Source organism: Numida meleagris, chromosome 4, assembly GCF_002078875.1.
Source record: "Numida meleagris isolate 19003 breed g44 Domestic line chromosome 4, NumMel1.0, whole genome shotgun sequence".
Lineage (NCBI taxonomy): Eukaryota > Metazoa > Chordata > Aves > Galliformes > Numididae > Numida > Numida meleagris.
This window is the reverse complement of record NC_034412.1, coordinates 86,289,244-86,312,909: the sequence shown is the minus strand read 5'-3', so window position 1 is coordinate 86,312,909 and position 23,666 is coordinate 86,289,244. Positions and strand designations below refer to the sequence as shown.

The 23,666-nt window shown below is 39.1% G+C and overlaps 1 protein-coding gene across 8 annotated transcripts in view; it reads left to right on the top strand.

Moving 5' to 3' along the window:
- The window catches only part of PPP2R2C (protein phosphatase 2 regulatory subunit Bgamma), a 187,711-nt gene that overhangs the window by 39,502 nt on the left and 124,543 nt on the right, over positions 1–23,666 (top strand). The window contains exon 1 of one of the 8 annotated variants that reach the window (XR_002438070.1): positions 12,588–13,098. The exons of the other annotated variants lie outside the window; for them this stretch is intronic. The gene's annotated coding sequence lies outside the window, so the exon portion shown is untranslated. Of the gene's footprint in view, positions 1–12,587; positions 13,099–23,666 lie in introns of those variants that run through there. 8 annotated transcript variants of the gene reach the window in all.

Below are 23,666 nucleotides of genomic sequence, written 5' to 3'. Positions count from 1 at the left end.
TTTGAATATAATTTTTTAGTAGCAGCTACACATGCCATTTAATACTGTAAAACTGGTCTCTCTCTCATTTTGGTACAGAGTAATTAATGATTCATCTGTTCTTATAGCTAGCCAATTTATATTTTATGTTGCCAGCTGGTTTATGTTATGTCAAAGACGCAGAGAAAGGTATCATGGGTGTAATACATTAAAAATATGGTTTTTATCTATTGCTACACAGATACAAACTAATCAGAAATGGAAATTATGACCTTGCATTACTGAAGTCATTATGTAAACTGCGTACTTTTAAAATGATGACAAACAGCATGTAAGCAGGAAAAGACGAAAGAACTTAGAAGTTGTATTTCTACAAATAAGTGGAACATTTTGAAATTGGAAAAGGAGCATTAAGTTACTTGCCAATGAGATTTTTACCAGCCCTCTTAACTGGACCGTCAATGTCATACACTGGAGGTACTTATATTACTGGTTGTTCTCTTTAATTTTATCATTTTTACTGTGTCAGCTTTTATTATCATTAACAACTAGGCTCACAAACTCAATTGTGTCCCAGCAGGATTTCAGATTATTCTTCAAATTACAGCAATTTGTCATGGTGTCAGTGTTTTTTAACCTATAACCCTAGGTTACCTACAGAGTCTGCAGAGTCTGGATTTGGCATGCCACTGATTCAATTTATATTGAATGTAAACAATTACAGTGTCTCACAAACAAACAAAAGGCAGGCAAAGTCAAAACTAAGGGTCAAAGTCTAGCTTGTTGCGAATCCATCTCTAATTGGACTGTTCTTTTTCCCAAATAAGACCTAGGCAATACAATAGTATCAGCTCTTTACCATAAGGAGAAGTGAGTTAGGCCCTCATTAATAGCAGACACTCTACTGTGGTGGCAGCAACATAATTTAGAAGAATTGCTGCTACAACTAGTGTTTTTCATGGTATGTGACTGAAGAGGTTTTCAGGAGTTTTCATTGTGTGTGTGTGTGTGTGTGTGTGTGTGTGTGTGTGTGTGTGGAGAGAGAAAGAGAGAAACAAGCCAACTTCGAAGTCGAAGGAATGTGCTAATTCAGGAGCAAGTAAGAAAAGGCCCAGGGAAGGGAAGAGAAGGGAAGGACTGAACATCCTCCAGCAGCTTATGGGGCATCTTCAAGTGATTTGAAGGCCAGGTGGCCTGAAAGCCCTGAATGAGCCGTGCCACCCATGATGGCCGGAGCTGTGTTGCAGGACACAGCTGGTGCTTACTTGCATGGACAAGCTTTAGGACAACCCAGCTGCTGAGTTGTGGTTGGGACAAATTTACCATCTTAACAAATTCACAGCTGTGGTGTTGCAATGATTGAGGGGCAGTCTGATTGTTAAAAGTGATGTAGAATTGCATTTCCTTTGTTCCCTTTTTACCACTTTGTTACTATTTCAAATACTGCCATCATATGTTTACCTGTTCTTCTATTCTTCAACTTTGCCTGCAATAAGGTGGTCTTGGATTTATCAGACAAATTTCAGCTATTTCAGTGAATAGCAGAGCTTTCCAGTTCATCCTCTTTATTTAGCAATATGGAAGCTGGAGCATGCACCTTCTCCCACTGCTGCAGTGTTGGCTTTGGGGACTGGTGATTCTGATAGGTAAGGCAGGTGTGAAGAGTAGAAGAAATCACAGATCATCCCATGACTTGGAAATATCTTTTTTTTTTCCATGTATGCTTTCCATCATCTTTCAAGGACAAACGCAGATGTTTCTCAGAACTCTTTTCCTTTTGGGTATTATAAATTCTTGCTTTCATTAGGTTTTTGTTATGATTGAATGCCATCGCTATTTCATGAGTTCAGATCACAGTACTTGAATGATATAATCGTAAAATCTTAAAGGCCTCACTGACTTACAGTATTTCAAGCAGTAGGAATTGCTGGCATGGTCAGATCTCAAAAATAAGACTTTCAAGTGCAAATATAAAATCTTAATGAGGTTTCCATAAAATGTAAGGTGGAATAGTTCTGATCATGTTTTTCCTGACAATTGGCTAGAAGTCTGGCAGTGTTACTGGAAAACTCATGTTGTTAAACATTATTGAAGATTTTCATAGCTTTAGAGAACAAACTTTCCATTAAAAGTCCTTTGTATTGTTTCTCTGTGATATAATGGTGATAGCTGCAGTTATTTCCAAGGCCTGTTTAATCAGTGTCTGTCCTCTCAAACCATGCTTTCTGGTTGTACTCATTTGCTGCTGGTGCTGGAAACTGCAAATTGACTGATTCAGTTTTATTTGCTTACAGCAGTTACAGGTATGGGTTTGTTACTTGCTTCTTCCTCCTTCTGATTACTGTCACCTCAAAGGTGGAAGGATTGATGCTCAGTTAACATATTATAAAATTTTCCACACTCCATTTGATTCTGGATTATTTATATATTGGAAAATTTACATCATGAGGCAAAGTATAGAAATATTGCTTTGCTGCTTGTGTATTTTGTTTGGAAAACTGATTTGTGTTCCATGAAAATGTTGAATTTCATGTTGGTGAAATGCAATTTTATTATTATTATTATTATTATTATTATTATTATTATTATTTTGCTCAGAAGATAATCATTGAAGGGAACTTCGTTTCATGCAAAAGACTGTTTCTGTCCAAAAAAAATTGTAGTCTTTCAGAAACTTGTCATTTAGGAGCCCTGGCTTAAGGAAATCACTTGGAGTAAAGTGAAGAGTTAGGAAATCCCTGTTACAGTGAGTACCCTGTTTTCAGGGGTTGTACTGCCAAAACAGCCAGCATTTTCTGTTGAACATGAAATGCTTACTTCCATCAGTTACATTGACTCAAATGAAAGATGAATCTTCTGGCTTATTATAGATAAACTGAATAATTAAGAAGCCACTCTTAATTACTGCCTGAAGGAGTCACTGAAGTTACAGTACTAAGTGTGTTACCAAGTACATTTTTAGATTAAACTTCTTTAAATAGAACTGTGCAATGTACATACTACCAGAGGAATCTGACATGTCTTATTTTAAAGGGTCTTTTACAATCTAATTCCATCTGTTTAAAATTTTTAGAAGCGCTTAAAGTGGCAGTGTATGGGATGATCAGAACAACGAAGGGCTGCAGGCAGGCTCTGCAGGCAGGCACGAGGTAGGTCACCATGGGATAAGATCACTGGTCACTTTGCCCTTAGGCATGATTTCCCTGTCCTGCAGATGATCTTCTTCAACCCTCCACTGGGAGCTGTCCCTCAAAACTTAAGAGACATCATTCTCTTTCCTTTGATTTATAATTGTCTTAACCTTACCGTCATTGCATTACTGTGTGCATATTCTGTTTTTTCATTGTGCTGGCTCAGCAATTCATTAGTTGCAATTAGTTCACTCTGTTGCAATCTGTAGATATTTTAAGGTCGAGCATTTACGCTTGCTCAGTGACTGAGTTAGTCCCTATCTAGCTGTAAGTAAGGATAAATATAGTCTTGCTGAGTTCAGCAAAAATTGTGCTGTTAATCAGCCACCACTCCCCTCCTTGTTGTTGAAGGGCTGGTTACGTGCTGGGGTGACATGTTTCTGCTGGGCAGACCCCTCTGAAGCCTTTTGGCTTGTGCTGGGTGAGGGCCCTGCTTCCCCCCTTGTGCTATGAAATTGAGGCAGCCTTTGCCAAGCTGAATCTCTCTTACACACAGTTGCATGTCGCTGTGCTCCTGCATCCTATCTGTATGACTATTTCGCTTAGGTACGTAAGGTAACTCAAAGTGCAAATCCTTCAACTGCTCTTGCCAGTGAGATAACTTCCTTTGCCTAACGTGAGCATCTCAATCACTAAAACACAGATGTATGTTCTTTTTAGTCGGGGTTATTTCTGGATGCGCAAAGAAGACATTTTTTGTTGCCATCTGATGCATCTTCAGCAGAAGATATGGTAAATATCCATACCCAGAATATCATTATCTCAAACTGAATGAGATGATATTGGATTTTCCATTTGAGTTTTCAGCATGCTATTATGCATTAAGGTGAGACTGTCTCAGTTTTTCAGCGAATATTTAGTGACACCAAGATCTTCCATCAACGAGCAAGCATCCCTTGTGACCTTATTTGTGACCTCGAAGCTCTGGAAAGGATTATACCTGCCTTTGTGTTTAGTGCTGCCACTTCTGATTCTGATTCCTGAGCTAGCAGCTCCTGCGCTGGATGGGCAAAGCACTTCACCCAGCATTTCCAGGTTCTCCTTGGTGCCAGGCATCTCTTCCCTCTTCATTACAACACTTCATTTTCAGGTGTTTACTCCTTCGTTAGGTTGCAAAATCAATTAATTCCAGCCATACCCTCACTTGTAAGTATAGTTCAAAATAAGCAGTGTGTGGTTTACTTTATTTAATTTGCAATTATTGTGACTTGAGCCACAATAAAAATCATTTGTTTTGATGTTTGTGCTGACATTCCTTCCAACTGACTGCTATAAGGAGCCTTCTCCAGTCATTTTTTTCCTTCTAATTATCTGTTTCCAAAGCCAAATCACCTCTAATTTATTCTTTTTCTGATTTTTTGATGCTGCTGTTGTTATGAGGGCGGCCAGAAGTGAAATGTTATGTGTAGGTGTATTTGCTGTTTATTGCATGTAGTCCCCTTATGTGAAATGCCCTCAAAATTTGAGTTAAGCATGTCTTGCAAACTTCAGTTTCCATTCAGTAATAGCTTTCATTCTGTATACAAATGATTTTTTTTTCCATTCTGTTGAATGCTTATGCATTTGTTTTATTGTAGTTTTGTTTATTAAAGTAGCTTGAATTTATTTTTGGCTTTTGTTTACCGGGTGAACACTATTGCAGAGATTGCAGCTCTTAGAGCAGGTGCTTCGAATGTTGCTGTAGTTTAAATATTTGGATGATCCAGAAGAAAGGCTGATAACAAAATCATTGCTTATATTGATGCAAATTTTCATTATTTCTTTTAAATTTGAGAGGTTGCACCTCTCTTAAGCTGTGTCAACAATACTACAGTTAATTTTTTCTACAAGAAAAACATAGGGAAACATAGAACAGCTTTTTTTTTGTTCTGCAGCAGCTCCTTCTCTCTGGCTGGGGTCTTTAGCCACTCCCAAATTGCCAAATTCCTGTGCTTCCTTAGCTGTTGTGGAACAGAGAAATATGTAACTACTCCTTGCGAAGTAAGGTAGTACTGGAGAAAATGCTCTTGGCACTTTATCTATCTGAATTAATTAAACACGGTGGTGAAGGGAAGGAGACAGCATGACTGTCGTGTGACATGTTATGTCATTTCTCTGTGGGCTTGTGAAGAGTATCGCCTTTTGGGCCAAGTTCCCTTTGCAGCTGTCATTTTGTATGGCTGTGTGTAGAATGTAAAGATGGTAATAAATGATCCTGTACATTGATTTTGTTTAATAGACTTGCCAAGCACTCAAAAGCTTCCTGAATTATTATTTCCTGAGACATTTCCAGTTCTGAATTAGCAAGATGTTAGGAAGAGTGGCTGCGGTATGCTTTTTAATGTGAAAGCTACCACACTCTTTAATTTGATTAGATTCTTAATTATTTGTTTGACTCAAATTTTTTTTTTGATGAGTTACGAATTCTAAGGCAGCTTCTGATATTTTATGACAGGACGTAATGTTTAAAAGTTTATCCTCTGTTTCTTCTTTTGTATAGAAAGTTTGTCTCTTTATACCTGTTTTCTTGTATCTTCAGTTTTGCTATTGAAATTGTTCCAGCTTCATTTCTCTATGGTTTCTGTATCTTACCAGCTTAAGCCTTTTGGAGTGTCCATTTTGGAAACTGTTTTTTGGAATACTTTCCCAATGTTTTGGCTGTGTTTTAGTCTTATTATATAGGTGCTGTCTCTAATACAGTGTTCCAGTGCCACCAATGCTGTAAGCCCACAGGATTTGGCCCTGGGCACTTTTCCCTCTTGCTAGATGCTAATATGACTTCTGCTTTGTAGCTCCTGCTCTTCCACTGCTGGCTTGCTCTGACTGGACTTAAGGCAGTAGATAAGAAACTGTTTTTCTATTTCTTCCCTTCTTGGAGGGAAACACTTGCAAGCAGTGCCCAGGGTTGCCAGCCTGGGTTAATGTGACGTTGGGGGGTTTGGAGAGGGCTGTGGTGTATGCAGCTGCTGTGGTGGGATGGGGGAACCTGCTGCTTCTCTGCATGAGACAGTGGCTCTACAGGGGAGCATTTGTCATAGGGATGAATTAGCTAAGGGCATCTGTCCTGGCTTGGATTCAGTGGGACTTCTTGCAGGAGCCACCATGACCAAATACCCTGATTGTATTCTCTTGGTTGTGGAATAGACTATTAAGTTAGGTACAGGGCTCTCTCTACTAGTTAGCTCTTCCAAACTCACCACTGCACTGCCAAAGAGAAGGGCCGAACTGCGGCTTGCTATGTGGAACACTGAGCATGGTGTGGATTCGGTTTATCCCGTGCTCTGGCTTTCTGTGCATCTCCATGGCACTGACTCTCAGGAACAGGCAGGGTAGGGTGGAGGATGTTGAAGGAAGTCTGCTTCTGTAATTTCAATTACTTGATGATAATTTTTAATTGCTTGCTTTCTAATATCGCCAGGTGCTAGGAGGCATTCGTTTTATTCAGTGTCTAGAGTATGAAGGCTAAAAATAAATTATTTCTTCTGGGTTAGTGTTATTTTTAGGTTTAACACAGTGTGTGTTAAAGCGGCTTACTTTTTGTGAATAACAGGATGGTTTCCCATTGTGATAGTAGCCATTGTGTTTCTCAAAACAGTTGGGCTACTACATCATTTTTAATATTAAGTATTCAATCCAATATGCAGTAACTGAAGATTGTGTATTGAAATGTAAATTAAATGCTATAAATTTAAAGATTCTGAGCAATTACTGGAGAAGGTGTTAGAGTAAGACAAAATGATTTACTTTTTACTCAAGGGTTATGATTGATTCAATTTTTCTTTTATTTTTGTATGTTAGCTTTTAGCAGTATCTATTTGTTTTTGTTTAAGCTGTCGAAGAACTAAAAATGAAATTGTATGGTAGTGCTGTGTATTGTATTTGACTGTTAGACAAATACAAAGGGGGCTATTCAAAAATGTATGGGAATATGGATTTTTATTTTTAAATCTCTTATCAGAATCATTTATAACGCATTATCACTATAACAAAGCAGTTAGATTAAGCCCTTTGCCAAACGTGCATCATGTAATAAGATGTGCTTGAAAGTCTTTGAAATAAGGGGAGGTGGAGGGATGCCATTACATCTTTTATCACCTGTGGGGTGGTTCCCTCCAAGGCGAGTGGCTTGTACTGAGGCCCGTGCTGTCAAGGCAAGGTGATTTCTGCGATCTCATTTGTTCACGGCTTGGGTATTTCCTCTGCCCTACTGTGTGGGGCTAGTATCACACAGGAGAGAGTAGGATCCAGAGTGAATGCTCATTCTGGATGGAAGTGCTAAATGAGGACTAGATAGCAGAGAAAAACATTATTTTAAAGGTAGCATTCTCAAATACTGAAAAGTAAAACCCTTCAAAACCAGAAGAAATGTATTTTCTATCCTACAAAATACTTTTCCCGGGCTGAGGGCTCTGAGTCCCTTTTCTGTTGTGCTGAGCAGGGCTGGAGGAAGACTGGATGTAGAACATTTTATCACATGGTAATTTCTTGTTGCTTTGTCCTTCAAATGAAGGGCAGACAAGGAGTTCCCGTATTTCTGAGCAGGAGTACAGCTGTATTGCATAATCTTATTTTCCTGGGCATTAAAGATAAATAAATTAAAAGCCAAGCTAATTTGCCAATGGCCTGATTGGAGAAGTCTTTAAGCCTTTTTTTTCTGTGTAGGTGAACTGGATGTGCATAAAGGGAAGTGAGCATCTGGCTCATAAATATTCTCTGTTGGTGAACAAATTCAATTGCTATGAAATATCAGCATAAAGGGTTAGCTAAATATTTTATTGTATTTTTCTGTAGCTGACTGATTGTGTTATTCTGTCCCATTTCAAGATGAGAAGACAAAGTTGGTACCGATTCACATAATTTGCAGATGTTAGGATGTGGTGAGTGAATTCTGTCAAAGCACTACAAAGACTCAGGTGACTACACAAACATTAAATTAAGGTAATAAGATAATCTACTTTTGTTATAATTTGTGTAACTTTTAAGGATTTTAAACCTCACAGGACTGTGAATCTTTTATTCTTCAGAAATCATCAGTTTGAAGATCAGTGCCAATTTAAAATTCAGTTCCATTTGATTTAAGGCCATTGTGTTTTACTAAAAGAACTGAGAATCATCTGTATATGAAAAGTTGTGTTAGACAAAGAAGATACTTAAGTATTCAACCACTTTTTTCTTTCAGTTGCTCTTCAAGCTTAATTGTTCTAATTCAGACTGATGAATTTGGGGGTAGTAAAATGGAAACAAATACTGACAATGCTCTATTTCAGATCCTGAGGGTTTAAATTATTGAAGGTTGTGCTCTGATATCAGTTTCTAACAAAGCTTAATGGAAGCTCTGTGTGTGAACGTGTTTAGGAGAAGAACAAAAACGTTCTGCATGAGCCAAATGGGAAGATCATACAATCACCAAGTATTTATAAATAGGATCACATGGAAATCTTAGGGCCAGTTGTCTTCAGATACCTCATTCTTCCCACTCATGCTGTAGAGCTTACTGTTGAAAATACAATGAGCAAACACGATCAACCATTGTTCAGTGATCATTTGCTCTCTTCTGCTTCAGTTCCTTAATCATCCAGCTAAACTACGTTGTAATGCAATCTTACAATCTCAACCCTATTCCCATTTTTGCTAGTCTTGATTCCTTCCTCAAGGTACTGGCTGCCTCCTGCTGCAATCTGTGGATCCTTCCTTTGTCCATCCTCCGTATTCCCCTTTCTCCAGTCCTCCCTGAAACTCCTGACTAAGTGAAATACAGGTTTCTTCTGCATTTATCTCTCTGTCCCCAGGTTCTTCTCATCTTGGCACAGAACCAGTTTTTGTTTGCTGTGCTCCTTGTAACTATTCTGTTTTCTTACTGACACCTGCAGTCTCTATTGGTATCTGTCTTGTGCCCACTCTTACTTTCCTCCTTATCTTTCACTCTCAACTGACGCTGTCTCTGAACAGCTTGTACACATTATTGCACATCTTAATAAGCTTAGTCTTTTCCATCTTTGGGGAAGGAATAAAATAGAAAAAGCTCTTGACTTGCTAGCATGTCTTCCTCCTTTTTCCTCTTCCTTTGCTCTGTTCTTATTAGGCACATATTTTTCAAGCTCTTGAATCCAGGTTTTGTTTATTGCTGCTCTCCACAAAGTCTCTAATGACTTTCTTTTAAAGGAAGCACAAAACCAGTCCTCCATCCTCATTACTGAGTCAGTGTTTACTCGTATGTCTAACTGATCTGTCCTTGGCTTTCCCACTTTGTAGTTTGCTTGTAAATTCTTCAGGATAAGGTGCTCCTTTTATTTCTGTTTGTACGCTGTTCAGCTCAATTAGTTGGCTGTTTTATGCACAGGACTGTGAACTACTGTGAAAGTGCAAATAACTAATATATTCTTGATCAAAGGTTCCTTTTTCCCCACCCTTTCCCTGGATATTTTGACTGGATCAAATTATGTAGATTATCAGTGGGATTGATAATAAGCAGTATTTTTAAACAACATGGCTAGCTACCTGCAAATGTTGGCTCACAAATTTGCATTGCGCTGTAAATTTAGAGCAGAATTCTGCTAATCTTTCTCATGTGCACTGACATACTTACGTCAGTGGACAACTAAGATTTGCCACACAGTAAGGATTTGGCTCATAATCTTGGGGAAAGCATTTGCATGCAGACAGGGAATATTGTCTGGTGGATTTGTTAAAAGCTTTCTCCTCACTCCATTCCTCCTTACGTGATTTTCAACTTGAAAGTGGGAGGAACGAGGCAAACTCAATCTGACCGAGACATGATGCCTAAGGAGGTTGTCTGTAAGCCTGTCTAATTCAAATGGCAAGAGGAGAAAATTATCTCTGGATGAGAGTTGTTATACTGACTTCACAAAAAGAAGTGAAAACACTCTTTAACTGCTTAAATTACATCTAACAGTTATGGGCAGCATGCAGGCTTAAAATGGCTTAAAATCATAAAATTTCAACAGATTGAGGACGAAGGACAAATAAAGGATGGCGATTGCTGAGCTTATGATGAAATGCAGGAATTTTTTTCTCTCAGGTGCTGTAGAAATTGCAAAAGCTTTGGTCACAGAAATGTAGATGTGTTTACGAAAATGATTTGCAGTGTGGTTTTTGATTTTTTTTTTCTCCATGAACTGACAGAGTGGCTTTTTTGAGACTTTATACCTCATTTGAGTAATTTATTGTCGATTTATTTTCAATAATTTTTTATGTATAATTCTTTTTTATGGGAAAGATGCAAGTTCATTTCTTCTATGTTTGTGGATATAAATTATTCGCTGTATTTTTAGTCAACTGTGTTAGATAACTTTTGGGATCAAATACCCTGCAATGTGACATTTCTTCCAGTTTCAGCAGTCACAGATCAGAGGAAGCTGCTAAAAGAACATGGGTGCCTTAAAGCATCCATTATACAAAATGGAGAGAGATGTCTGACTCATATGCTCTGAATTGCTCCCCAGGTTCATAACAAAAGCAGCTACGCTAGTTTTCTAAATTTGGGTGTAAACTTGCTCTTTGTACTCTTTGCTGCTGACTTCAGAGAGCCAGGATGTCATATGCAGCGTGCGTTCCTCATGACACCTTTTGTCTTTGCAAGACCGAATCCTAAAATAGTGTGACAGAGAGGGACAAAATGAACCAGCTCCATCAGATAGGTTACAGTTATATTATACAAAATCAATATTTGTAAGGTCTTCTTTCTTATTTCAGTCAACTTCTAGGAATATTTTCCCACTTAGTATTACAGATTCTCACAATTACTTCCTGTACTAGCTAGAATTGTCTTCCAGTATTTTGCTGTGCTTGCTTCTGATAACCAGGTAGAAAAGGCAGAATAGTAGACAGCAGGATAGTCTACCCAAAGTTGCTGGAAGGACTGGATCCTTGTTTTAGGATCCTACCTTGTACTTGAGCCTTCAGTTGTCTACCAGAACGTGTATGTCTATGGAGATGTTCCTGATCATAAAGCAGCAGGCCCTAGGTTGCTTGGTGTTGTTGCTGACGTGCTTTCCCTCTAAACTGAAAAAGAGAACTGCTTGTGTGCACAGCCTTGACAAATGGACGGTACCGGTGTGTAAGCAGATGGGATATCCTGAGGTTGTGCATGGACAGGAGTGGAGAAAGGCAGCACCTGGTTGAGGAGGGCAGGGTGAGCACTGAAGAGCTGCAAATAGCACCACAGCAATGACTGGTACTCTCAGTGCAGAAGTAACAGTTCTAGTGTTGTCACCTTGAAGTGCTGCATATATATATAAATGTGTTCTCCACAAATGCAAGTATGGAATATCTTCTGTTATTTTCCTACCTCCTCAGATGCGATTATTTGTTAACATTTACTTGGCAGCCTGAAGATGTTTCTTCATTTTTTTGCTTCATTAATGAGAAAGGGAGGTCATTTTACTGCTATTTTTCTTTTTCCCCCAACCATACTTCATTCTGAAATTAGATATGTATCCCTGGAAAGTCATTATAGAGAGTATTTTATATACTTCTCTGCTTTTTCTAAAGTCATGTATCTCTTGTATAGTAATGGCAGGGCACTTGGCTTTACCTTCAAGAACCATACATACATGGATCCTGCAGTTGATTTTTGTTCTTGCATCTTTTTAATGAACAGAACCTAAAAGTTCAGGGAACCTGCTTGTCCTTTCAGCTGAAAGAACTTTATTTTAACATATACCACTGAAGCTGCACTTAATTTAAATACTTACACTAAAGAACAAGGTTTATTTTATAATGCAAGTGCATAATTTTTTCACTTTTTTTTTTTTGTATTTCTAAGTATAAAAATTATAGCACTGCTTTTTCCAGATGATGGGCTAATACAGGGAGTGAAAAAAGATGTAAGAAATTGCCCTAACCTGCAGTCCTTCCCTTTGTCCAGCTTTCCTCTACTGTGAAGCCACTGAGATTTGTTTTCTGGCCCTCTTTTTTTTTTTTTCCCCATACTTACAATTTTGTCTTTCTTTTTTATAAAACCGGCAAAAATTGAAAGACAAATGACAGCTGTTTTATCTTACTTTTTCCTGGTGGTTGCCTAGTCTCTCACTATTCTGATTTCAGAGGCAGGCATTTGGCAATTTCAGTAATATTTATACAGGCTGACATTGAACGACTGTTGCTTTTGCTGCATATGACAGTATTGACTAGCGCAGAGCTGTGGCCTCCCGTCAGCATGCAATACGTGTCGATGCAAACCCATTTAAGCAGCTGGAAGTTTTTTCTCCCGCATCCCCTCCCTTAAATTTTTCATTGCCCATCTTCGCAGCAGAAGAGCTAAAATAATTACCTGCAGTCTCATTTTTCACTTTCCTACATGCAGATCTTGCGTGGTTGGGCAGCGAGAGGCTGGCTGGGAGGGGCCTGCTCTGATGCAGCACAGGCATATGACAGCAGCAACAGCCAGCAGAGAGCTTCGCCAGGCGGCTTTTGCTGCAGTACGCTGATTGCCACTTGAGAGCATCCGCCAGGATCCCCGGCAGCAGGCACTCGGAGGAAACGCTGCGTGGGCACTTGTTTAAGGAGTACCTGACTAAACAATTGGGTTATTCTTTAACTGCAGGAGAAGTGCCTGTATTCCCTTCACGCAAGCTCCCTACTGGCTTTCTGCATTCTTAATTTATCGGAGCCCTTCCTCCCTCCGTCTCCCTCCCGAGACTTCTTTTCCTTTCCTTCCTTTTATTCTAGTTATTTATTTTGAGCGTTTTCACCCCCCAAATCTCTGCTGCATCACCAGCTCTCATTATGCTGTGCTCGGTAGCCCGGTGTGCTCCCCGCCTCTGCTAGGCAGTGGCAGCATGGATGGTGCTCTTGTGACGACCTCTGCTGATGCTATCAGTCCACTGCGGATAGGCATGCTGAGTAATCCTGCTGTAAATGGGCGAGGACACGGACACACGAAAAATTAACCACAGCTTTCTTCGAGACCACAACTATGTGACTGAAGGTAACAGAAATCCTGTCGTTATTCTCTTCTTGCATTGCATATTCTGTGCCAGGAATGCACTGTCACGTTTGGAGATGTAGGCTGTTCGTTCTTTATTTTTTTTTTTCAGCAGTCTTTCAGGGCGTTTTTCTGTGTGATGTAGCAACAGAATCTGTTTGAATTTGCTAAATCTCAAAGGCATTTTGTCTTGCTGTGATGCTATATGAAACTATATGTGCTGAAGAAGATCTTGCATTGTGCTGAGTTTGTGCTAGTGAGGTGTGCAGCACCTGGCATTGAATGCACAGGAGCTGCAGTGTGAAAGCCTGGAAGCAGCCAATCCCTTTAAAAAGATGAAAGATTTCAGAGCTCTGCAGTAAAAGAAATAATCTGTAAAGTTAACTGTTCACTAGCGTAATAAAGGTTATGCATCTCATTTTGGTAATTGTAGCCTGAGAATCACAGACATTTCTGAGCTGATTGTTCCCTTGAGAACTGTATAAATTTAGAAAGGACGTGTATGCATAATCTTTTGAAATACTGCTGCCTTCTTGCCACCCTCTCTCTCTATGTGCAAGGTACAAGAGGAAAGAAAAGGCACCTTCATTTTAAGTCCTTCGATGGCTGCTGCTTTATTACATAAAAAGGATTTTCCTGCAGGTGACATTAAGCGCGCAGATATTTTAGCATGAGATGAGTGAAATGGTTGGGTTGGGTGCCGATCCAGTTTGCACTGCCAAAAAGTTGCTTTAAGAGCAGGCCATTTTAAGGTCGATTTATTGAACAGGAGAAATGTATCTGTAGGTGTTTGACTTTGCAAATATATTTGTGTGTGCTGAGTTTTAACAGCACTTTCCAGCAGCAGAAACAGTACTTCAGTGTAGGCTTATATAATATGAACATACTTAACATCAGGGTCACCCAGCACTACTTGAGACTCAGTCTCCAGATTGTGTCGTCATTTGATCAATGTTCAGTCACTTAATACTCCCATGCTGCATCCTGAAATGTGATCAGCTGATGCTCTCTTGATTACCGATGATTTGCATTTTTTTAGAATGTGGAGAACAGCAGGATGAGTTTGCCAGACTGGGAATACAAAGCAGATTTTTGCAGAAGAGAAATTTAGAAAGCTGTGCACTGTAATTGTTACCACTGGTTGGTGTAACTGTTTGATAATCTTGCCTCCAGGACATTCCTGGCATCCTGATTCATGTTTCTGTGCATTTCAAAAATTTGTTTTCAATTTTCAGTGCCTTTTGTCTGAATGATCCTTTGCATTTTGAGATGTATTCATCTGTGATAACATTTGAAGCAACTTTGTCTTATATTTATTAGGTTTATAAATTAATGTCTTAACTTTTGCAGGATGTACTCTGCAATTACTGCAGTGTACTATCTACATGTTGAGATTCAGATGTATTTTTAATGTGCAAATGTGGCTACGTGAAAATTTGGACTTCCAAGTCTGTCAGTTTTGTAATCTGAGGGAAAGAATCACTTGTGGATTTTGCAAATCAGTCTTGTCCTTTATATGTTATGGGTGTTTTAGATGGCATTTTTTTAAATATTTTGGGGCACATGGCTGACTGAAGTGTGAGATTTTCTCGCTTTCTATCTTCACTTGATCTTTGGATTGGAAGGACTGGATGTTCTTCTATGATGGTACCTGGAGTGGCTTGTCTGAAATGGGTCAAAGTAGGCCTTCAATATCGATGTCAACCTGTATTTCCCCTGGGAATGAGAGTCGTCATGAAATTTGTTGATTTTGAGGTAGATGATGTATAGGAAACTGTCATAGCAAAGGTTATTTGAAATGGTGTTAATTCTTCAGCTCTGAGTATTGTAATGCTCAGGTGGACAGCTGTAATAAAATTCTTCCATCTATTACACCAGAAGTTGTCACACCTTTTTGAAACATCTTGAAAATCATGAGGGAACAGATTTATTTGTGAAATTTTTCCAGGGATGCCTTCAGGTATCCAGCTCACAGATTTTCATTTCTAATTGATACTAATTGATAACTGATCTAATTGCTAATTGATTTTGTTTAAAATGCCTAATGACTATGTAAGTTAAACTGGTGCTTAAAATATGCTTTGTTCATTGTCTTGTTTCTTTTTTTTAATTTTATTTTATGATTTTATTTAAAGATCTGGTTCCATGAAACAACCTTTAACACTTCTCATCAAGGAAGGCCTGAAGTCCCTTTGTGGCCCTTTGCATTTGGCTCTTTCATATGTTGGTACTCTGTGTATGATAGCAGCGTACATCTGGAAATGCAGCCATGCTGTTTTGCAGGCAGTATTGCATTATTTTGTTGTATTGGAATATATTTTGGGGAGGGTCGAACCAAAGTCTGTCTTTTTTTTTTTTTTTTTTTTTGCTTTTGTAACCCACTCTTGAAAACAAATAAATACTTTCCATTTTATTCAGTGTATTGGAAAGCTTACTGATCCGTTGTTGTCTGTGAATAATTACAATTCCTTTTTTGTTTTCAGAGTTTAAAATCTTGGTAAGGGGTTCCTCTGTTGTTGCTGCTCTAAATTCAGCGGACTAAATTCACTTGCAGAAGGAGGTGTTTCTGGCCTTTATATGCACTTCTTTCCCATCTGTTCCCTGAGGAAAGTAAAGCCAACAACAATCAAGATGATGTGGGTTAACTAGAGTGTTGCTTTATTTCTGATCTATTACTTCATTTGGAAAAAAAAAAAAAAAGCTGTAGATAGGTACAGTATGAATGCACAGGGTGTAGGGAGACTGTGAGCCAACTCTGACTTGCTTTGCTCTCACTAGTGACCCCAGCACGTTCCTAATGGACAGCTTGCCTGAGCAAAGAATTATCTCTTTGGTGTGTAAGGCATTATTTTCTAACACTGGGGTTATGTACAAAGCGTGACTGACCTTGACTACTGGAACTTTAATTGTTTTATAAATCTCAGATGTTTCTTGATCTGATTGATGATGCATTGCTGTCAGTGTTTCATTGTGTCTGGTATCAGGCATTATAGACATACATAAGGCATTTGCAGACATTCAGATGGCAGCAGTGACAACCTAGACTTGTTTCTCCCGTTCCATATGCATTTCTGCAGTAACGTTAATTGAGTTAAATCAAGCAGGGCTTGAATAATTCTGTCATTTTATGTCTTAAAAATATGTTACAGTTGCACCATGGAAAAAGGCTGATTTAATTTCAGCAGCACCATACAGTAACTTTTTCAGTGATGACTTTCAAGAGTGATTTTTGAGGGAATGGCTTCAATCTAAGTTGTCTGCATGCTGAAAACAAAACGAGATGAGACTGGCAAAGAGAGAGAGGAGAAACACCTGATGCCTGGAAAATGTGACTTGTGAGAAAAAATACGTTGCCTAGGGAGATGTGAGGTTTCTGTCACTGGACGCTGTTAAATGCAATTTCCGTGGATGTTGGTAGGAAGTGAGGTGGTGGTAGCTGATCCTCCCCTAAGCCAAAAGAGGAGCTCAGTGACGCCCCGCATCCATTCAGGCTCGTGACTCGCCGCCGAGCTGGGGTTTGTCTTTACAGCCTCTTGCAGCCCGGCTGCCCAGGAGGTGCAGTGTCAGTGAAATGCAGGATTTCAGCAACACCTTAAGAGCAAGAGCCACAGTGGGACGTGGCTGGGTGGGAGGAACATGGGCTTTGCTCACAAAGTCTGTCAGGGAAGATGGAGGGGAAATGGTGGCCAGTGGGGTGGGGACAGAATACAGGCGGGTAAGTGGTAGTGTGCTTATGGGGCCAGAGGCTGCCCTTCAGTCTGATGGCTGCCTTGACATTGCCTTAGCAGTAGAATTGACAGATAAATAGTTATATGAGGAACAAAATTCACTATCCTTACAAAACAGTGTTGATGAGTGTAATTCATCTCCACGGACCCAAATTTATGTGGAGAATTGCTTCTCTGCTGGTGAAGGCATTCTGCAGGTTGTATGCAGGCATGTCTAACTTACCAGTTCATCCCATCTTTTCATGTAGTTTCCCTGTTTTGGGAAGAACTAAAAGGTTGCTTGTCCTGTCAGTTCCTCCCTCAATCTATGCCTTTTTGTTGAAGTGAAGCTGGGGAAGATGCACAGGTGCAGTGAGGCAGAAGCTGACCTTCAGTATCTAGTCATTTATATGGCCAAATGGTGCAGATTGGTTCCATATGGCTTAACTTCTATTATAAAGTTAATCATGTTAATGGTGTATTAACCTTCTCAAATGTGATATTTGAAAAATAATGAGAATTACCAGTGCAGTGTAAAACATATTGAATCATAGCCATGTAAAGCATTTATTATAGGGGATGAAAAAAAGATACTTTTTTTTATTTGGTAATGATTTTAAAGTAAAATCCTCTGTAGATAATGAAAACAGATTTAGGAGTCTTCTTTTCCCACTTAAATGGAGAAGTTAGTATCTCTGTTCTTCATTAATCAATGTTAAGGGAAATTATCCATTCTTACACACTAAGAAGACATTTATGAACTTGCCTTTCATAAACATCTCAAATATAATTTGAATAAGAGCTGACTACCTGAGAATATTGGATGAATACAGAGAAGAGGTATGGTTCTGCTGGCTCAGGCTCACCATCACTGTTGTTGGTTCACCTGTTTCTCAGAATGGCTGCTAACAGGCTCATTCAGAAAAGTGCACGGGGGAGCTCTTCCTGCCTTAACCTCCAGCAGTTCAGGATTTATGTTGTGAATATTGATGGTTTTTATCTTTTTACAAAACCAGTTTACAACGTTTTAGAACAACCTTAGAAATGATTGCTCATTCTTACTCCAGTCAACTGTATTTTTTTTTTCCCTGGATTGATAACTTCCATCCAAGTGACATTGCTGATCTTGTAGGCTTTATTCATGCAGCTCACTTATGAGAAGCAAAGGAGGCAGGGGAAGAGCACAGCTGTCACACTGAACTGTTTGCTTTCCTGCTCCATCTTTCCATCTTGCAGCTGGATGCATGGTTCAGCATGTAGGAAAAGCGAACACTGGTGTTACCCAGAACTTGGGTCTGTGTAGCACAGACTTAATTAAGGCTGCATTCCAGCATGAGCAATGGTGGTGCAGCAGTTTGTTCAGGCAAGCCACCCTCAGCCAGTGTTCAACTGCTTAATCTGTGCAGGGGTAGGGTTAGGCTGGTTCTGACGCTAGAGTGGGATTTTGCAGTTTCATATTTTGCTTCTCTCAGCATCTCCATAGTGCAGGGAGGTGTCCGTGTTAACTTGTTACTGCCTCCACACAAGACCTTGGAGCTCAAGGAGGGGACCAGTGTGATGAACGTCTGGCTGGTAGGTCCCCCTGGGAGAGCACTTGAAGCTGTTCTGTGCTGCTGGTCAAGCTTAAAAGGCATGGAGTTAACTCGCTCTGGAACTGCCTTTAATGTGAGGCCTCTAAAGGACAATTATTCACCAGTGTCATGTGTACCCTGTACAATGTTTCCAAGTGTGACTAAACTGGGTGGCAGCTCTTGCCCTTGCAAAGGCAGACATCTAATGCCAGAGGGATAGTTCTGGTGGATTGCCCTCAGAGACTGACAGCAACTTTAGCTCTCTACACACATACATAATTAATAGGTGATGTCCCACTCAATAACCACATAAAAACTATAGATAGTTGCTGTGCAGTGTCATTAACAAAAGAAAAGAAGCATCTGGAATATCGGCTAAGGGATGAGCAAGGCAAGCTGCTTCCACAGGTGCAAAAGATGCAGCAGGTACCTGCGCAGGGTGTTCCTCAGGAGTGCAACATTGGGGTCGGACAGGCGTTGAAGTGGCACAAAGGGCTGCTTGATTTCAGCAGTTTAGGCTATATGCACTTTATTCATACGTACTTCTGATACAAATAAGTACAGACTAAAAACTAAAATAGAATTATTTATATTGTAGTTATATGGTTAAATATACTATTTAATATATTCAATTACACCTAAACCTTGAAGTTCAGGAGGTCAACGGTACATTGTATATATACGATAAAATCCAGCATAAAATGTGGATTAATGCAGGCTCTCCTCTATCTATGCCAGATTTCTTTCTAATTGAAACTGACAATTCAAAAGCATTGAATAATGTAAAACTAAACAACACAGTGCAAGTAGAGTAAGCGTCATCATTCACTACAGGAGCAGTTGATTTAGCATATGCATCATTATGAAAAGAAAACGGTACTTTGCAGTATATTTTGTTTTCTGCACAGACCACAGACATTTCAACAATGAATCACGTATTTAAAGAATAATAGATGTGGTTTTTACATCAGTTTAAAATGTGGAACACACTACAGCAGCACTGAATATTTTATAATAGAAAAAGAACTGAGTATGTTTTATTACATTCATAAAAAGGTGATCAATCAGTACTGCTTGCATTGTGTAATTACATTGTTACTAGTTTCTGGATCTTTGAGACTTCTCTATCCCAGTTTATTTCTTCCACCTTAGGCTTTGTATAGAGGAGCATATGCTAAGAGGAGCCAAGGTATTTACTTATTGGCTGGGAAAGGGCAGTACAGGAAGTAATTATCTCAGAGAATCAGAGGAAATTACTATTGGGATTTTTGTTTTTCAACAAGAAAGGGTTTTAAATGCTTTTCTAGTCATATGGGGACGCTTTCTTGATCAACTGTTTCTGTAGTTCCCAGGTTAATGCCGAACTGCCTTTAGTAATGAATGTGGTCTATATTATTGATTTCTGGTAAAAATTGCCCATTTTTTTTTCCAGAAACAACAAAAGAAAGCCTACCAAAGCAGCCTTGTGTATTGTAAGAGAATTCCTTTTCCCAGGAATTTTTCCTTCCTGATGAACTGTTTTACCTCTTATTTTTGTTGCTTGAATGCAGATGAGAATAGACTGTATTTGGACAGTGCATCAGGAGACAAAATTCCTAATGAAATTCCTAATTTTTCAGCACAGTGTCTCACACAGTTCAGTAACTTTTGTGAATTTTTAATATCACAAGATTTGCAGTCTGTATCAGCAAATGTGGCAGTGCCTTTCATATTTATCTCCTTAAAAAAAAAAAAGAAACATCCACGTGTAATATAGTGACATTCATGTGTGTTTTAATTAAGAACAAAGTACAGAAGAAAGTAAAGGACTGAGAATTATTTTATTAATCTCTGGTTCTAGTTCAGCACAAATCTGAGTAGAACTTAATTAATTGTCACCTTAATTCTTCCAGTGCATAGTGCTTTTGTTGTAGATGTCAACCAGGCATTGCAAGTAGTTGATGATAATGCAAAATGAGACCATTTACACAAAGTCTGTGGTTAGTGCTGCCTACTGATGTACTGGTTGCCATAAAGTCAGCCATACCATCCTCTGTTCTGAGAAAAAAGAAAAAAAAAGTGGAAAAGTTTGCTTTTTTTTTTAGTAGATCGATGCTCTTTATCCATAATCTAAAATGCTAAAGGTTTATTTCAAATAGAATTAAGATAGTTCTCAAACAGTGAGCTGGTCTTCAAATTTCAGTAATTTATTTCTAAACTTTTATCCAGTCAGTGAAACCTTTCGTTAACTTCTGATGGTTTCAGTTTATGGCAGAAGTTGGTGCAAGTTAAACCTTTCCAAACATTATCAAAGCTGTAAATCAGACTGCTTGTATCCTTATTAAATAATTTCAGAGATATTTATTTTGCTACTGTGATATATTAAAGAGGAAAATTCAACTAATAAATTCAGTAGCAATAATCAGTAAATAAAATGCAACAAATAGGCACAGTGGACTGGGCAGGGCAGAGGAAAGCAGGCTGCCAGTGTAGCACACAAAGCTCTCATCATGCTACGTGTTAACTTTGGCACCTTGCTTGATTTGATACCTTTCACTTCTGCATGCAGATCAGCGGTACTGGAATAGCCAAGAGGAGATGAAGTGAGCTGTGGGTTCTGTAGTCATGTTTGGGATGGTAATATTAGGTCAAGCATATTCTTTTTAATCAGCAGTGAATGTCAAAATGAAATTCACATATATAGTGTCTTTGAAATAGGTGGATGTGAATTATTGCTCATCTTAAAAAAAAATTCCTGGAACACTTGATGCTAAGAATCAAAAAATGGCCATATGGATGGGTGGTGCTTTGCATTGCTTAAAGGCATATATTTTAGGTCAAAATGAACACCTTGTCCCCGTGCACTGGATGCCAACTTCTTGACTCTGCCAGAGTTTCTTGCAAATAAACAAAGTTGGAATTTGGCCAGTAGTTCAGCATTAGGCATTTAAAATTTCTGTTAATCAACTGACAAATATATGATTTCCAGGGATAAGGATGGTGTGTAGAGCTTGACATGCTAATCTTGGTCGCACATACTTCTTTCTTCTAGATTGTTGCATTGTTCTTTGGGAGAGACTTGGGTAAACGTGAGCCAGAGGTTTAGTTACTTATTTGTTTCTGTTTATTTATTTGTCCTATTCAGCTGGTCTTGAGGAAAGAGTGATTGTGGTGAGACTCTCACAGATAATAAATCTGCTCCACAGTTCTGTTATGTGTAGCCGGAATCCAAGAAGACTCAGCATTCTAAAGTGTGATTTTATTTGTGTTGTGCATTTGTGCATATGTTGCACTCACAAAAGTCTTGTGGATGACTGGTGTCCTGTGTGTGTCTGTTCCTGCCAGCTGCTACACTTGAAATGGGAATCTACAACCATTAATATGACTAATTCAAAGTTTCAGCACTGGGAGATGGGACAATAAAAGCCTGAATGTAGAGTGCTGTATGTCCCATCTGACTTGCAGTCTGTTTTGTTCTGTGTCCATCAGTGTTGCCGAACTGGGAAGCGAGACTTGCTCTGTCTAGAATGAAGCTTTCTTTATACAATTCTTCAGAAAGTCACAGAACCACAGGATGACTGAGGTTGGCAGAGACCTTTGGGCCCATCTGCTCCAACCCTGATCCAGCAGGGGCAACCAGAGCAGGGTGCCCAGGAACGCATCCAGATGGCTTCTGAAGACTGCAAGGAGGGAGGCTCTGCAACCTCTCTGGATGTGCCAGCAGAGTGGCCAGTTTTTTAATTTGTCCCTTGCTAGCAGAGAAGGAAACATCACACCTGCCTTCTGGGAGCAAAGGTTGCAGTGAGCAGTGCTGACTTGTGCAGAGATAAAGCTGCCATCTGTCACCAGAACCCCATCCTTTGTTTCAGCTGTTACATGTGCACCAGAAATGTCAGTGTCTCAGTGTTGCAAAGACATACTTAGTAGTGATCCTTACCATAATACCTCATCAAACCCACCTTTTTATAAGGCTTTAATGATAAATGAGCACAGTAGAAAGAAAGAGAGAAACATGGACTACAAGTGTATTGGAAAAATGTTTGGCTGTTATTCTGGATGTACCTGGGTAATGGCAGTAACAGCAATGTTAAATTCGAATGTGGAAAGCTGCAGAGCTTCTGCCCCATTAATAAATACTAACAAGGATGATTGCCAACATGGAGCTTGTTTACACAGGGATTCATTTCTGATTGTTAAGTGTAAGTATATTTAGACAGAAAACGATTTTTGTTCCTGAAAGCCAAGAAGTTGGTGTAAATGGGAGGAATTAGCAATTCAGACTCCACAGAGCAAACACCAGTCTGCTTATTACAGATGGGACTTAATAGATGTGGTTATATTGAGGTTAGCACAGGAAGCTATTCCTTTGTTTCATGTTTTAGTGATTGAATTCAGTCTTTATGACTAGCATATTATTGTTAGCAATTGAATTTACAGTTCTATTTTAAAAATTCCTAGTTTGGATGTTTCCTTTCCTGAAATGCTGCAAATACTTCCAAGCTATTGGTATTCCTCTTGCTAAGTCATATCAGCTCCAGACATCTCCATTCATAAATTTGTTCATACAAGCGTATACATTCACGAATCTTCAACGTTCAAGATAGTAATGCATCCAGTAACTTCAAAATCTTGTGAAACTTTAAAAAGAAAACTGTATCTGCATTTTGCTAGTGTTCAAAGTGTAAATTTCTATGTTGAAAATGCTCCTAACTTGAGCGCTGTCACTAACAAATTTGCCTTTTAAACGTTTAAAATATATGCTTTATCACAGTAACAGAATCCATATAACTTAGCAGGAAGGAACTTAGCGGGCTTTCTTCTCAAAACTGAGCAATGCAAGTATTCATCTTTTTTGCCCTTTGTGGTTTTGCACTGCAATCTGGAGATTCTGACTCCAGAATTTGAGTTCTTATTATCTAAGTGAATCCCCATGTGAGCTTACCAGGCCAGGTATAACAGTACTGCTAACACCTGCATCTCATATGTACAGAAGGTAAATGGATAGGAGTTTACTATGTGTGACAGAAAGAGGCAAAAGGAGATATCCAAACAGTTCAGTGAGGCTGTGGAGGGTAAACCTGCCCCTAGCAGAGGATGAGCACAGTTCCAGGATCCCAAGCACTGTTGTGCTCTACCAGCTGGCTGGTCCTTCCTGTGCAAGGCATTTGGGGAAACCCTGTGCTATAGCTTGTAGGCTATGATTCTCATGAATTTGTATAAAGAATTGTGTTTTTTCTCTTCTTTGTTCTGTGGCTCACTGAGAAACCTTCTGCTGGAGCACAGGAATATTTTCTCAACATGTCTTCATTGTATT